The sequence below is a fragment of the Ammospiza nelsoni genome, chromosome Z, assembly GCF_027579445.1.
Source record: "Ammospiza nelsoni isolate bAmmNel1 chromosome Z, bAmmNel1.pri, whole genome shotgun sequence".
Lineage (NCBI taxonomy): Eukaryota > Metazoa > Chordata > Aves > Passeriformes > Passerellidae > Ammospiza > Ammospiza nelsoni.
Genome location: NC_080669.1, coordinates 77,048,434 through 77,066,238, shown reverse-complemented (window position 1 = coordinate 77,066,238; position 17,805 = coordinate 77,048,434). Strand labels below are relative to the sequence as shown.

Below are 17,805 nucleotides of genomic sequence, written 5' to 3'. Positions count from 1 at the left end.
GAGACTGGGATTCTGATGGCTGCGGATGTGCAAGGTAACTATCCTGGGTGCAGAGGGCTGCACAGCCCATCTGAAGCTACAGCTGGGTGTTCAATGAGACACAGAAAGGCAGACCCTTGAGATGAGCTCTGTCTCTTTGTCCTCACTGAAGGGAATTCAATTGTGATAACTCCCCTGTCAGGAAGTGCCTGACACTGCAGCCTGAAGGTATTAATGTCTGCTGGTGGGCCATGATGGACTCAACTGTACTGACATCACAGGTGCTGCAACATCTTAGAAGGTATCAAAAACACCCTGAGTGTCGCCATGATCTACAACATTACATCATTCTATGTGAAACTCCTCACCCCAGAGGTGGGCATTCTCCCCTGAACCCAAACTGGTATAAACCCAGTAGATTTGTGTTCTGTGGATTTTTTTCGAGATTACTCCCAACAAACAGAGTCTGTAATCATCACTTTGACAAGATTGTGACCAACAGATATGGAAATTCCAACAACCAAGACTCGTCACAAGGCCTTCAAGTGGTGAGATCTTCTACTCATCCTTTCCTTTTCCTTCTCTTCCATATATGTTTAAGTTATATTTTTATGCTTTATGTTATCATAATACTATAGGTAATAATAACCAAAAGGCTACATCCCGACTTTAAATTGCAACCAAATAGTTCTAAAATAAAACCCTACATGTATAAATTTAAAAAAACCAATAATTCACTCTGCCCCAAGGGATGTATTAACATGAACCTGGGTTACTCTCCTTTGTGGGGGTGGGTCATAACAGTTTTCTCTTGTTTTATACATGTGGGTTTTTTAAAAGGCTTTATGAAGCTGAAGGAGAACCACAGTCCCTTGTGAACTCCTGTAAATACTGTGGTGTTTGTTTATGGCTGGTTAATGAATATGTGAAAGGGAGATCCTGGATCATATGGTCTAGCTTTGCCACTCTTGACTGATACACAGCAAAGAACAAGGCTGCCTACTGTGAATGCACAACTATGGGAGCTTTCTATTAACTGGAAGGAGCTACCATAAATGATGCTGTGGGGAAACTCAACTGTAAGTGACTGTTTTTCTCCAAATACACCATCCTTTTGTTTCTGGAGAAAGCAAACATTGTTTAGAGTTACTGTACTATTTGCTTCTCTACAGTATGGAGAATAGAAAAGTCAGACACTGGAGGATAAAATGTACTGCAAACTCTGTCCCCTGACCCATCACAACTTCTACTATGCTGCAGTTCTAGCTCTGAGCTAATACATGTTCTTTGAAAGCTTCCAGATTTCTGAGCACTCCACTTCTACCTTCCCCCTAGCTGCAGTGCTGTGTGCCTGAGCACAGGCTCAGCTTCAGCAATGGGGTAAGGGCCTAGCTTTGAAAACAGCCCTTCCAGAAAGGCCTGCCAAGTGTCCAGGGTAGGCTGTCCCATTTCTCTCTGCCATGGCTTAGAAACCAAGGCCTCATTCTGACCCCACCTGAGCTGTGCTGCTGCCATGCCTGTGCTGGGCTAGGTGCCCCACTAATCTGGACCCTGACCTTTCAGCCTGAGCTCTCAGCTTAATCCCTGGCAAGCCTCATTTCTATGGATTGTCTGTCTGTCTGGACTCACGGCTGAACCTAGTCACTGTCACTAGGCTTGCATGGGCACCGTGGGCTGTGCCCTGGCACAAATTATGAACATACATATCTCTGGCACCACGACAAACTTTTGTCTCCACCTAGTTCCTTGCTGGGCAGCATATTTTGTGTTTAAGACTACAGCTGGGACATTTTGACCATGCAAGAGTGGTCAAATGTGGTGTGGAAGAGTGGATCAATGCTTTTATGTTATCATATTATTTATTAAATGATACTTACGTTATTAAGTGGAGGCTTTCACTCCCTCACATGCCTTGCTCCTGGACATGTGTTCCAACTTCTCCATGTGCCAGCTGAGATCCACATTGACAAGCTACCTTGGCAAAGGTCTTCTATCAGGCTAACAAGTTAAATCAACTTCAGAAGTGGTACAGTGAGCACCAAAGATGGTGCAAAAGTGGCAGCACTCACGGGTAGGTAGGAATAAAGAAATGGAGGGAGCAGTGGGTGAACAGGACCTCCCCTTTCACAAAAGCATTTGCTAGCTGCACTGAGTCACAGTGTCAAACCCAGCCAGTTATATGACTGATCACTGTAAATTAAAACTGTGTGTTTCTCTCAGGGTTTATGAATGGAGACAGCAGAGAACACAGAAAAAGTAGCTCAGCTTCTCAAACAGAATACATAAATGTATTGGTTCTCACCAGGCTGCCTACTTAAATAAGCCATTAGCTTTGGTAGTTTAGGAAAGCAAAAGAGAAGTCTACACAGAGAAGCAAGGGAAAAGAAACAGATTAATTCTCTATTTCCCATCAGCAGGTTATGTCCAGCTACAGTCTAGGAAGCTTCCCCTCACTACACACAGAGGTTACTCCAGAAAACAATTATTGTTCCCTCCTCTTCTCCTTTACCTTGGTTTTATTTCCAAGCAGCAGAATATCTCCTTGGTTATCTTGGTTCAGCTGTAGTGTCTGTGTTCCCTGCCAAGCTCTTTGCTGTGCCCAGAGCACAGGCCTGTGGAGGAGGGGGTTGCAGCCTCGATGCTGTGCCTGGTGGTAGCCAAAACACTGCTGTGTCACCAGCACCTTTCCAGCTACCAATACAGCACTCTGAGGGCTCCTGTGGGGAAAGTTGCTCAACCCAACCCTTCCTTAACTTGCCAATGCCAAAGGAAATGTCAAACAGCACTCTCCGGAAGCCAGGCAAGCTACCTGCCCCACTAAACTATTGGATATTGCTATGTTGGATGATTAATGCTTACACAGTTTTCTTTATTGGAAAAGACTATTACACAAGGCATCCAAGAGTTCTGTGGGAAGTGTGTAAACCCCAGAAGTGTTTATGTAATCACTACTCCCCCTTGAGAGCACACTGTAAACTTCCACAGTTTTCAACATGGTCAGGAATGTTACTGGATACCCCATTTAAAAAAAATGGGGCCAGAAACTAAGATAATGATGTTAAAAGCCTATCTCCATTGTACAGACCTGGGCTACAGAAGCATTTATAACATTTCTTCTTCCCTCTATTTATTTTGGCCTCTATTTATTTTGGCAGTTAGGTGCATTCTCTAAGCAAAGCTCCCAAACCATTTAGCAGAGGTTAACACATGGAAGAAAAGCAATAGCGCATAAAAAGGAAAGTGCAAGTTCAAGGCAATTTCCCCACTTATCAGTGTGGTAACCTGTACTGACCTGAGCAAGACATCGACAAAACAGGGCTTTAGAAACTCAGTAACAGTTATCACTAACATGGGTGATGGTAACTATGAAAAGACATTTGAAAGGTGTCATTATACCCCTGTCCTTTCCCCTTTCTTCAGTTGTTATCCCAAGGACTTACCCCTCACTTGCACACGTCGGTAAATGCAGTCAAGAAAGCATCAGGAGCACTGACCAGACCTGTCCTGCAGGTGCTGCCCAGTCACTGCAGCAGCAGGCAGTGCTCGAGGGAAACACAGCCTCCCCAGCTGCCACAAAGGATTTTCTTCCCACAACAGGCAGCACCCTGGTTTCAAAAAGCCACAATTCACCCTTTCATATTCTTCCCTGATAAGTCAAAGGCTCTAAAGTGAGAAAATCTAATACTCCTGCATACAGGAATCAGCTCTGACCACTGCTTAGACCTGCAACGAAAGTATGTGCTGAGGCAACCAAAATAATAATCACACAATTCCAAAGAGCTGACACTGGTATCACAGTTCAGACTTCAAAAAAATTTTTTTGAGTTAAGGTAGATTTGTAATATCTGTGACTTGTCATCCACTTGTCATCCACAGCCTACTCTATAGATTCACCCTCACAGAGACAACAACTGGGAGCAGTTGCTGGACAAAACCACCCAAATCACCTGCTATTATGAATAGTCATACTGCATAAGCCTCTTAATTAGCTACTCAAGATTATTTTTAAAGTAGATAATTCTTTGGCTCTGACTGTGTTGTTATTGGAAAGTGATCTGATCTCTAATTGCTTTAAGGGAAAATAATAGTCTTCCGATTTCTTCCTAAAGTTTATTCTCTTTTTACATCTGCTTGTTTATTATTCAGATCACAGTATTACATTTTCATTTCTTCCCAGGACAGCCTCCACCTGGAAGTCTTTCTGCACTCTATAACATGTTATGGAGCGATACAATACCCACTTCACAGATGGCAGACAACTGGATGGATGGAGCTTTGAGATCCCTGCACATGGTACAGAGGATTGGAGCTTGGTGAAGTAAAAAGGTCATTTCCCACACTGACCATTCTATGACTTTATTCCTTACGTTTTTTTTGTTAGACTTAAAATTTATTTTTGTGATATTTTCTTGTAAGAAAAAGTAATAGAATACTAAGAATAGAAGCTTTCTTTGCACCTGATCAAATTTTAATCCATGTTCCTTGAATGAGAGCAAGTAGAACTTCACAAATTACTTTGACATCTTCACTAAAACTCTGAATAACATCATTAACACTCCTCTAATTCCACTAGAAGTAATTCAGCTAAATCAGGCCAACACTCCTAGACTTGTGCTTGTCAAAGCAATTTATCTGTGTTTTCAACTAATGAGCTGCTGGCTGAAAGAGTAATTTTTGTTATTAGTCCAATCTCAGTCATTGATTTAAACAGGTATTGAAGATTCAGATCCAACACTCATCCTTAGGAATTTCAGAGCTAACCCTCTCCTACACAAGAGCTTTCCTTTCACTGCCAGTGTTATTATGTACTGAGGTAGAGTCTTAAAAATTATTTTCTAAACACCATTTCTCAATCTTGTAGTTTCAAATCTGTAAAGAAAAGGTGTTTTACTGAAGGTGGATAAGATTTTCTGCACTTGTATATTGACAGGTATCAGTCAATCTAGCTCAAATAACTTCAACATTTCATTCTGCTCAGAGCTGTTCTGAAGTCTCCCATATAGTCTAAATTAGTCTGGCCGGTACAAAGCTGTCTGCATAATTTTCTTCCAACATCTCCTTTAATATAGATTTTATGTACACAACATTCTTCCGTCATCTTGTAATATCTGAGAAGAGATTTCATCATTACATGCTTTGTTTTCTTACATCCCTTCCACACAATTATGTGATGGAGATCCCCCATTACCCAGCATTGGTAGGTGACTTGGGAGCTCACCAAATCATCTGCAGAAAGAACTCTTATGCAAAAACACAAATATCTACTGAAATCTGCATTTATAAAATGAAAAACAACGTTGAAACCCTCAACTGTGTGTTGCTGTGTGTTAGCAATTTGCGTCACTGTTCTAAGATCTGTAGGCAGTATATTTTGCATTAGCAGCCTGGATTTCTGTCACTGCAGCAAAAACACTCTTGGTTTTGCGGTTCTCAGATCTGGTATTGTCTTACAAAAGCTGGTTTTAGCCCAGACATTTATCAATTCATCATTTCAGCTCCATCTAAAACCTTTTGCAATTTTAAAAGCAAATGTTTGGTGTTTTTTAAAAAAAATGAAATATCTGATTTCTCACATATAGTTTCAAGTTATATACTCACGTTTGTTTCTTCTGTTCAAGGAACAAAATTCTCACAAAACCCACTAAGTTACACACATTTACATCAAAATGAAAATGGCAAGCACACACACTTTTTTGAGAACAGATTATTATTTTAAAAAAGCTTTTTTTCTGGTGATACTAGTTTATAAAGAAATACAAAGTTTTCAGATGGTCTTTCAGACTTTGTTCAACTTCATTACATAAACCTGAGGAAAATACTTAAAAAGAAATTGCCTACATATACAGACTTAGTACTGTGTTTAAGTGAAAGAAAAACAACAAACAATAAAATAGCAAAATAATACACTCAGTTCAAAGCCACAGGGAGCTTTAATATATTGAATAAAATTTAGTTGCAAATAATTTTTAAGTGGATTTGATCCTAAATCTGCTTCTTAACAAAGTCTGAAGTGCTTTTGCAAGAGCTTCTACTGAAGTATTTCCTTTCAACTCTGTGCTTCTTTTCATTAAACAGAAAACAGAGTGGACACTTACTAACATTTACATTGTTTATTCCAATACTTAAATAATGTACCTGCCTCACAGTTTAACTTCAAACACTGGAAAATAATTTTCTTGGGATAAGGCTGCATTTAAAACTCAGTTCTAAGATTACATAAATTTTTGGTAATAGCATGATACTGAAATATTTTGTAACTCTAGGCTAATATGGATTTTATGTCAGCAGTAGCTAGCCCACGGCTGAAGCTTCTGATAGGGTACTCACAGTAGGGCTCTATCCAACAACTTCACATACCCCAGTTCCTATTATGTAAGCAAATCCCAATTTATTGGCAATCCCAGAGTTCAAGACAAAAGGAAAAAATCAGAACATGCAGTACCATATGCACATTTGAGGCTAAAACATTTAATGCACTTAATCAAGTAACTCAAGATAATCTGTATCATCCAGAGAAAGGGCAGAAGTAACTGATTTTACCACGGTCTGTTCTCAGGCAGTCTCCACTGATTTCAGAAACCTTCTTTGACTCCAAATCTCCTGGCTGAAGTGCAGTGTTGTGGCTTTGTCCCTGTCAATCAGCACAAAGAATATGCCAGGTTAGTTGTCAGCCTGTGCCCTGCTTCCCTCTATGGATGCCTACCATACAGTCCTTGTCACCATCCCTGATAACTCATCTGGGGGAGAATCATGCTCAGCACTGAAAGGGTGCTCCTATCCTGGAAGCTGCTCGTTGTCTCAGCAGCTCTGAGTCAGCGATAGTCTCCTCTCTGTAAACACTATTTTCATTACTCACCACTTGCTACCTACTGGTTTCTACCTAACTTTATGTACAAAGAGCTTTAAGTACAAAGGGCTTGAAGCCACAGTGTGACCTAATGATTACCTCCTTCCCGCCTTCATTTACTTTGATGACAATTTTTGGCCTGTTAACTCCATGTGATTTCGTTTCCTCTTTCATCTTCAAGATATAACCAGGAAGAAGCAAATGCAGTCAGTACTGCTCTCTCCAGAGATCTTTTGAGAACACCTCTAAGAAACCTCACAGTCTTTGGAGATTTAGCGTGTATTTTTCTGAACTTAACATCATTAACGTAACTCAAAACTTCAAGAACTGTTAAAAGTAGATAATGCTTTGAGATTCAAAGTGGCCCCTATAGCTTAAGAAGAGATTTAGTATTTTTTTTTCCCGTTTTGGAATTGTTATGGCTTAACAAAATCAAATTAAGAAACAACTGATGCAATCTAAATTTCAGCTATTCTGCATTAGATCCTGTAACATATTCTGATCCAGCAAAGCCTGATTCTGAAAAAAAAAAAAAAAAATCGGCTTGTCTGTGTTCTTGAACTCAAAAGAACTACACCTACATCTAATGCTTCTGCCTGCTTGATCATGTCCAATTTTTGTGGGAGCTGAGAGGATTAGAGAATGTAATACAGAAACAACAATGTTTATTTGAAACCACTCAAGGACACAGACAAGATGAAACTTTACTAGTGCTAAGCCCCCTTAAAAGCTTGTGAAAAGCAATTTTTTTTCTACTAAAAAGTCTTAAATATACTTAAATTAAAAAACAAATCAGTTATTTCTCATAAACATATCCAGTTGAAAATTTTAAGAACACTAAAAAATCCTCAGGATAGAATGATTTTTCATTTTGTTTTTCTCTATAATTGTTTTATTGTTCTCTATAGAACAAGATCAGCCCTCAGAGCTAGCTTGTAAGAGTCACCATGATATATCTTTTTTCAAAGAACAATGCAGTTGTTTAAATATACATTCTTCTCATCAAACTTATTTTTGAATTCTGGTCAGTTGTAAAAGTGTCAGGGTATTTTTAAACTTTAGAGATTTAGGATTATGTAAGTGAATAGTTTTCTAGCAGAAAGCATACTTGTAAATCAGCATTATTTCAGAATACTTCCAGGGGATCTCTGTCCTTAGCTTTGACTGGACTTTTGAACAATCTGCACTTTCTCTGCACCCATAATCTACATCTTTTGCTGTCATAGTGGTTCGCTGTATCATGCACCTTGCCTGTGGCATTCTTCAACTAGCTGCACAAAGATATAGCCTCTGTTTGACAGTAAAACCAACACAGAGAAACACAGTCTACATATTTTTAACTCTGGCCTTCTATTTTAGGCAGCATGGAAGAGAGCTTCAGTGCAAGTCATGCCACTTGATTTCAGTTGATGCATTACAGGGTAAGAGATCTGCTTTGTAAAATGCCCCAGAATGTTTGCATTAACAGATTCTCTAAAGAAAAAAACCCAAGAAAACATGACCAACTTCTTAAGGCAAATCCCTTCAGCACAGCTGGGGACCAAGGCAGCAAGGAAACAAAAGGCAGAGAGGGGCACACACATCATCAGCCCCACAGGGAACACTTGCTTGGCAGGCCTGTGGCTGCTGCCCTGCATTGTGTTTGTGTCCCAGCTACTGGGAAACGCTCATGCAGGCTTTGGGCCCCACCAAAGCCAGGACTAACCCTTACTGGGAAACGCTCATGTGGGCTTTGGGCCCCACCAAAGCCAGGACTAACCCTTACTGGGAAACGCTCATGTGGGCTTTGGGCCCCAGCAAAGCCAGGACTAACCCTTACTGGGAAACGCTCATGTGGGCTTTGGGCCCCAGCAAAGCCAGGACTAACCCTTACTGGGAAACGCTCATGTGGGCTTTGGGCCCCACCAAAGCCAGGACTAACCCTTACTGGGAAATGCTCATGGGGGCTTTGGGCCCAAACAAAGCCAGGACTAACCCTTACTGGGAAACGCTCACGGGGGCTTTGGGCCCCAGCAAAGCCAGGACTAACCCTTACTGGGAAACGCTCATGTGGGCTTTGGGCCCCAGCAAAGCCAGGACTAACCCTTACTGGGAAATGCTCATGTGGGCTTTGGGCCCAAACAAAGCCAGGACTAACCCTTACTGGGAAACGCTCATGTGGGCTTTGGGCCCCACCAAAGCCAGGACTAACCCTTACTGGGAAACGCTCATGTGGGCTTTGGGCCCCAGCAAAGCCAGGACTAACCCTTACTGGGAAACGCTCATGTGGGCTTTGGGCCCCAGCAAAGCCAGGACTAACCCTTACTGGGAAACGCTCATGTGGGCTTTGGGCCCCACCAAAGCCAGGACTAACCCTTACTGGGAAATGCTCATGGGGGCTTTGGGCCCAAACAAAGCCAGGACTAACCCTTACTGGGAAACGCTCACGGGGGCTTTGGGCCCCAGCAAAGCCAGGACTAACCCTTACTGGGAAACGCTCATGTGGGCTTTGGGCCCCAGCAAAGCCAGGACTAACCCTTACTGGGAAATGCTCATGTGGGCTTTGGGCCCAAACAAAGCCAGGACTAACCCTTACGCTGCTCTGCAGCTGAGCAGCACTGCACTGCCAGATCAGCAGCCCGGCCTGCCAGCCAGGACACCTGGGCCTGGTCTCATGGTGCTTGGAAAGACAGACTCCCACCAAGACAGACAGCCTCCCACCAAGCTAAACACGGGAGGCTTCCCAGGGAGAAAGCAGCAAAACTGAGGAGACCAGAGGGAGTTTTTAGTCCACCAATGCTTTATCAAACCTGATGAAATTGTTCTTTGCATGACACTGATTTACTAAAGTGTTTCTAGTTTCAGCTTAACCCACACTAGTGACAATAGTAGGAGGATGTGAATTGCAAGTAAAAGTAAATAACTAACTCATAAAAATCATGCAGCTGAAATACAGAAATGAATAAATGGCAACAAACTCCTTAATTTGTTGATTTAATCTCTTTTAATTTTTCCCATAAGGCAGCTAATAGGGGAGCTAATGAGCTGCCAGTCATCAGTCACTGGACACTGACTGCTCCACATTCAAGAGGCTGATTAAATAATATAGGTGCTTATTTTATTCTGGCAGCACAACAGGATTGAGATTATTAGTTAGGAAAGAGATCAGAGATTTTGAGCGAAGGAGAGGCAATCATTCTAGTTATACCAGTCTGAAGCTATTCTCATAAAACAATATAATATTAACTTTTTCCTTATTTGGATTAGAACAGATGAAAACACCTAAATCATGGTATGAGGTGTAAAGCAAAATAGGGCACAGGATTTCAACATGCAGAATGACTCCAGCTCTAACCTCTAGGGGGTCAGCAGAGCTAATAGACATCATCAACTTTCACAAGAAACTTCTCTCTACAGACAGTGAATGTTAAAATAAGCTTCAGCCTACTCCAAAATTACAGATGTCAATCTATGGGGAAAAAAAAAAGTTAACATTTTGTAGTAGGGGGGAATTTTCTTCTAGTCTTTTCTGATGATGCTGAAAAGTTAAGCCAGTTTATATGGTACGGCTCTTTGACTAATTTCAGCACTGTGACCAATAAACTCCAGGTACTTCTCTTAGCATAATTTACAGTATTCCCATAAATCTGCAGTGAATCCGTTCAAGGAACAAAAACTTCGGTTTTTTATCTCCTTGAACAGATCAGATGAGTATCAGTCAAAGAACAAGGGAGAAAGTGGAAATAGTTTGAACACTTTTGCAATAACACTTAAATCCAATTTTTTTCAAGCAAACACGAAGGATAATACCTGTGAAGTTTTGGTTTGGCTATCAGGATGTAGCTAAAAGGTAAAATGTTAAAGCAAATGAAAAACTAGTTTTTTACTGCCTGCTATCAACGTACTATTAAATTATGCCTGTTCAAATAGAAAATGGATTGTTCATATCCATTAAGGTTGTCCCTACACAGTTAAGTGACCTGTTGAACCTAGTAAGCAGCAGTCTCTTGACAACAGTGAGCTGAAAAGAAAAACAAGAGTGGAAATACTGTAAAGACATCTTTTCAGGTACTCATGACTATTGGTTATTACGTCCAACAATAATCTCTCATACCTCTTTGAATGAAAATAGTTGATGCTGTGAATCCTAGTACAACTGTGATGACATAACCAGACTTCCGTGAATTTACTAGGCAAGAGTTGTAAAAAGGGTCCATCACAAAGCCAAAGAGCTTCTAAACCTGGCTGACCTTTGGCTCAGCTACCAGAATCACAGGGAACAGCCACACACTCCTCCATGAGCTGGGAACACAGATCTTAATTAAGGGAATCATAGAGAGATTTTGCAGGGAGTCTTAAAATCAACTAAAGACATAAAGAGCAACTTTTCTCAAGTAGCAGTAAGGATTCCCATGCAATGGGATAACAAGACCAAAGTTGAAGAAGAAAAAAAATTGGGAACGTGGTGTTGTGTCTTAAGCTGTGGCAATTGGTCTTTCCATAGCCAGAAAAAGAAAGTTTTAAGGTCAGGTGGAAAAAATTATCTGAGGGGAAAAAGTCCTACAGACACAGCAAAAATTATCTTCTATTTGTAGAATCTAGTCCATACAGTCTAGACTACCTGTCTTTGGATGCACAATCCACATAAAGTTGGGACTCCTCATATATAGAAAGTGAAAATTTCAGGTTTGTGTTAAGCACTATTTACTACCAGCAGTTGGAACCAAGGCAGCAACTCCCCAGCAACAGGGTAACAGTCCTCAACTCAGACACAGTTTACATAAGGAGTGAAGGTTACAGTGACCTCTCTCCAAGTGCTAGGGGTTTAATTCTTCAACACAATGATGAACACCAATGCAGCTGCTTATCTGAGCCTGCACTGCAGGGACAAGAAAAAGGAGGAAAAAGAGCTACTTTCCTCCTCCTTCTGGAGCATTTCAGAATCCTAGTCTGAACTCGTAAATTAATTTTTACACGAGTCAGGAAACAGCAAGCAGGTGTTCACCACTCCTGTGCTTCCAGGATCTGCTCAGCAGTGATGGAGAAGGGCAATGGAGCTGGGGAAGGGTTTGGAACACATATCCTGTCGGAACCAGCTGTGGGAGCTGGTGGTGCTCAGCCTGGAGAAGAGGAGGCCCAGGGGAGACCTTACCACTCTCGACAGCTTCCTGAAAGGAAGGTGTAACCCAGGAGGGGGTCAGCATCTTCAACCAGGAAACTGCTGACAAATCAAGAGGACATAGTCTAAAGCTGTTCCAGATGAGGTTTAGGTCAAATGCTACAAAGAAATTCTTTACAGAAATGTGATTAGATAGTAAAATGGACTGCCCAGGAACATAGGGTGCCACCGTCACTGCAGGTGTTTAAGGAAAGACTGAATGTGGCACTCAGTGCCAAGGTCTGGTTGACACGGTGGTGTTGGGTCACAGGTTGGACTCTGTCACAGGATGAGAGGGAGCTTCAGACAAGCCCTGCCTTAGCTTCAGATTTCTGGCAACCGCTTAAATTTAAGAAATCACTCTGGCATGCAAGTTTTAGGGATGGTAAATCAGGTCTATTTACAAAATAAATTATTTATTAAACAGACTGTAGATACCAGACAAAAGATCTTAATCAGAGTTAGTTCAAAGTAGAAAATTAAAATGAACTACTAATAGATTACAGCATAACATAAAAGTGTGCACAACATTAAGGGGGCACCTATATAAAAGCTAGAAAAAGAAATAGTGTTGACTAGGGGACAAATGTAACATACCACGAAAATATCAGTAATGTACACAGATACCTTCACTCAACCTCCAGAGGAGTAACTGCAAAGCAGGCATCCCTGCTCAGACAAGAAACTCCACACATTTCCAGGGAATGAGTAGAATATTTCTGCTTTGTGAAAGTTTTGGTGTAGCTTTTATCGTTTGTAAAGTGAGGTGTTGTTCAGTCAGAAATCCAACTTATCTTCCAGATCTCTCTCTGACAGTAAGATGTTTATGGGCACTTGGGAGATGCCACATCACCATTAACCCCGTGGTGCCAGAATACCTCACTACAAGACAGTTTGTCCTGTTTGAGTTATCTGACCAGTTAACAAACAAGAGATAAGCTCTTGTTGTGGGTGCAAGATGTCCTGCTACAGACTCAATGATCTCAGAGGTCTTTTCCAACCTAATTGATTGATTCTGTGATTCTGTGACAGTGAGTGGTGCATTTGATGTACACTGATCTGTCAGTTTGTATACTGTTTCAGCCCTTTGGCATTGGACCACTCAGAGTTGTATTTTAGGATACTGTGGAATGAAACTCAAACCTGAGCTCTGCATGGGAGAAACAGCTGTTAACAGATGTAGAGAAGTGAGATTCTTTGGCAGGGCTGCAACTTGAAGCAGTGCTCTCACTATTCTTTTATAGATTCAGCTTTGAAGAAGGAAAATAAAGATCATTACAAGTTTGTTTCGTTTAGGAAAGAACATTTTTCCAAATATTCAAACAGCATAATATTAGATTCTAGAAAATCCAAGCTCAAGACCTTCTGTTTCTTAACTCAGATCAAGAACCTGAATGCAAGTCTTCCTTTCAGCTTTGCTGAAATAGTTGTCTCCAGTTTTTATAAGAAAATATATCTTGTTTTGATGGTGCATTAGTTAATCTTCTATATCACATATGAACACTTGAATGGGAGGTCCTCTGAAGTATTGTGACCCTGCATCTTTGAAAACAATCTAAGTTGCTTCATCAAAGTTTTGCCTTCAACAATTCTGTACTGCCCTGAAAAAGTACTTTTGTACTGTCCCTTCATTTCACAAAAAGAAAACTGAAAATACTCCTCACTATGCATTAGCCATCTTCCAAAACCCTTCTGGTGGTGCCTTGTTGCTTCCATCCCTCCGACTTAGACTACCCAATTTTTATCAGGAATAAAAATCTCTGAGACATGTCCACTTCTATAACCCAGGCTTTCTGGACTGCTTTCCTTTGTAACAATTTCTCAAAGCTACCTGAATGTAATTTAAAAAAAAATCTTTTTTTATTTCCTTCCCTGTTCCTCCCAGATGTTCACAACAATGCTTGTCCTACTTTCATAATATGCTATGACTTTAATTAATCTCTGGGCCCCATCTCTAGCTTATCTCACTCCTAAAAACCTTAGAGAGGAATCCAGCTCTTCTTGAGATGCAAAGAGTCCATTATAGTTAATTTTCTACAATACAGCAGCAAAACAATCTGTCCCTCCTAAATTAAATAAATTTTACTCCTTGCCTGTAACAGAATGCACTGCAGAAATGAAGTCAGACACAACTAATTATCTATGTCCACCCTTGATTTACCACTCTTTGCAGGACCTGCCTCACAGTCCCCAGCACGAAGAGGCATGATTAGATTAAAAAGTCCCGGGATCCTCTGATCATCTCTCAAACCCCATCCAATGCCATTAGTATTGAGTTATGGACAAGCCTCAACTTTTGCATCTCAACTTGGCCTTTTTGAACTATTCCTCCTTGAAGAGCTATTACACATTAAATGAGCCAGAGAGCAAAATGCTGAACACACTACCGCAGCGGAAATATTAATCTGTGATACTGGACAGCCAGGGTCCTTGCTACTGTTAACACTGTATTATTTATGAAGAGTGAAGGTACTGACAGAAGAAATGAAAGAATTTCATTTTCATTAATATTAGATATTAACACCTGTTAACTGCTTGGTGATGTGAAGTGAAATGATTCCAGAATACCTATTCAGATTTCTTTCAAATTTGAAAAATACTATATCATAGTACCTTTATTCTAGTGGATAAGATAAATCAACTAAAATATAGATTATTAAAGATATAAGTTAAATTTGAAAGAAAGCAAGGACCTAGAGCTGAATCTCTAAAAATCCATGAAAATGAATGCCCTAGTTTCTCAATTACTTTGGCTAAAATTTTTGGTTAAAAATTATATTAAGAACTACAAGGACGAGACAACGAATCATGGAAGTTTGTTTTAAAAAGAAAAGAGTTATATCTTAGAAGAATAATAAAATCATTTAAACAGGCCTCCATGCTTGTTTAAAAAAATGAAAATACCTTGTAACTGAGTTCGGAATTTCTTTATCAAACCAGGTATTAAACACACTAATTCAATAGCTGCACTATCCCCTTCATGCTTTTTATGGGGTCAGGTGATGCTTTCAAAAGACCTGAGTGTCATAAAACACCATCTGCTTTAAAAGCACCTCTTTACTCATCAGCTTCACCCTTGAGTTATACTGTTGCTGTGAAATAATATTCAGATTTCTTGTGCCTGAAACAAAAAATATTTCTGGCCTCTCTACCTATCACCATCAGTGCCATTCACATGTAAACCAGCTAGTTCTGAATCAATTCACTTGAGCATTTAAATCAGTATTATTGCATTAATATAACTCTCCACTGGGGCTAATACATGCCGGTTTTTCGCATTGTGTAATGTAGCCAATTCCCCTTACAGTTTTAGTTAATGAAAGACTCTTTTCCACATTTCCTTCCAAAAACTGTTGTGTAACATCACAGTGTACTGTAAATAGCTTCCCACTTCCATATGCTATCTGCTCCAAACTGCTCTGGTTTGCAAAGTTTTTGTTTTACAGTTCTTCAACATAAAGCCTTGTTGTAATTTCTTCTGGACTATGGCTACCAGTAGCAGCGGCTCATAAAGATTATACTGCAAATAGATTCTTAGCAGTTAAACAGAGTCTGAAAGAGCGCCTAAAAATTTAATTTTAAGGAAAACATTTCATAACAGATTGGACATCATGACACTCTTGAATTCAATGGGATACCCCTTACTAATCAGCTGAGCACCTCCTTCTCAGCACTTTGAAAGGATACACCAAAGGCCCCACAAATGTGATACAGATAACAATCATTCTAGACTTGAATTTTGTTCGTGACTACAGTGACAAGAACATATTAAAATAATAAACTAGAGGTTATCATGGTTCATTCATAGTACAGATAATGTACTAAGAAAACATAAAGAAACACACAAAAAAAAGATTTTTACCGATACCAGTTACTGCCACAGTTTCCAACAAAGTTCAGATAAGCCAGACAGTTTGAATGATGCCAGGTAATTCTGAAATATAGTTGTATTAGGTTTGCATGGCAAGGGTTTGTAGCAGAGTGGCTACAGGGGATGAGCAGCTGCCAGGATCTTTCCCCGTGTCCAACAGAGCCAATGCCAGATGGATTGAGGATGGACCCAGTCCTGGCCATGGGTCAGTGACGGCAGGAGCACCTTTGGTAAAATGTTTATAAAGAGGGAACAACTCTGCAGACACCTCCAGCCAGGGAGAGGAATGAGAGCATGTGAGAGCAACAACTCTGCAGGTACTGAGGGCAGTGAATGGCGAGGCAGCTGTTCCTGCAGCCCCTGGAGGAGCCACAGCAGAGCAGCTGGGTGTGCCTGAAGGAGGCTGGGACCCCATGGGAAGCCCGTGCTGGAGCAGGCTCCTGGCAGGAGCTGTGGCCTGTGCAGAGAGCCCTTCACTGGAGCAGGCTCCTGGCAGGAGCTGTGGCCTGTGCAGAGAGCAGCCCCTCACTGGAGCAGGCTCCTGGCAGGAGCTGTGGCCTGTGCAGAGAGCAGCCCCTCACTGGAGCAGGCTCCTGGCAGGAGCTGTGGCCTGTGCAGAGAGCAGCCCCTCACTGGAGCAGGCTCCTGGCAGGAGCTGTGGCCTGTGCAGAGAGCAGCCCCTCACTGGAGCAGGCTCCTGGCAGGAGCTGTGGCCCCAGTGTGGGCCCACAGTGGAGCAGCCTGATCCTGAGGGACTGTACCCTGTGGAGGAGACCCAAACTGCAGCCCATGGGAAGCACTCACATTAGAGAAGCACATGGAGGACTGTCTGCCATGGGAGGGACACCTTGCTGGAGCTGGCAAAGAGCATAAGAAAGAAGGAGCAGCAGAGAGAATGTGTGATGAGCTGACCGCAAACTCCATCCCTTGTTCCCCTGCATCACTCGGGAGAAAATAGAGAAATAAAGACTAGAGTTGAGCCTAAGAAGCAGAACGAAATAGAGAAATTTTTTCTTTTAGATTTGTTCTCTCATTAGTATTCTCATTTTTCTACTCTAATGCTATTAAGCAATGAATTAATTTACCTGAACTGCCCATGATGGTAGCTGATGAATGATTCTCTCCCTGTTCTTATCTTTACCCATGAGCCTGCTGTTATTTTCTCTCCCCTACCCAGCTGAGGAGGGGAGAGACAGCATGGCTTAGGTGGGCACCTGGCAGCCAGCCAAGATCAACCCACCACATCACTGACAGCACAGGAAATCACAGTTTTACAGTTACAACATGCTACTTAGATATCATTATTACTGTACAGTTTATACGACCAGAGTCTCAAGATCTAATTGCTTTGATGGGTACAATACAAACATCAAAGATATATTTCCCTTTTCAAAGAATGTGAAACCTAACAATCTCATGCATAAAAGCTTCTCAGTAATTCAGACTAGAAGAGGTTTCAGGAGGTCATCTAGAACCCAAGAGCACCAAGGAGGGATCAACAATGCCAATAGAATTCCTTACATTTGCTTAATTTACCCAATTAGGGGAATTTCTGAAACCTCCTTAGGCAATGTAGACTACTGATATAATATTTATATTAATGAAATTATCTTAATATCTATTCTATAGATATTACATGCTACAACTTAACCCAAGTACTTCTTTTGCAGCCTAAAAGCAACAGAACAACAAACTGCTTCTCTCTCTGCAGAGCTCAGAAAGTACTTTGAACACTTCAAATATATCTTCTCTTAATATTTAAATGTAGCAGGCTTGATTAATTTTCTCATATGCCACATTCTCCAGATCTCTGAATCTTCTTACTCTGCTGCAGATTCCCCATCTATTTTTTTTAAAGCACTGTGCCTCTGAAATACAAAATATTTTAGCTGATGCCTTGAAAATATTGAAGGGAATAAGAGAAAAATCTCTCAACCACACTCCCATTTCTAAATTATGACAAGGTATTTA

General features: G+C 41.0%; 1 protein-coding gene across 1 annotated transcript in view; it reads right to left on the bottom strand.

Annotated features, from left to right (window-relative positions):
* Positions 1-17,805, bottom strand: part of PRLR (prolactin receptor) — a 154,563-nt gene that overhangs the window by 59,923 nt on the left and 76,835 nt on the right. The window contains exon 4 of the mRNA XM_059492775.1: positions 6,520-6,610. The gene's annotated coding sequence lies outside the window, so the exon portion shown is untranslated. The remainder of the gene's footprint in view (positions 1-6,519; positions 6,611-17,805) is intronic.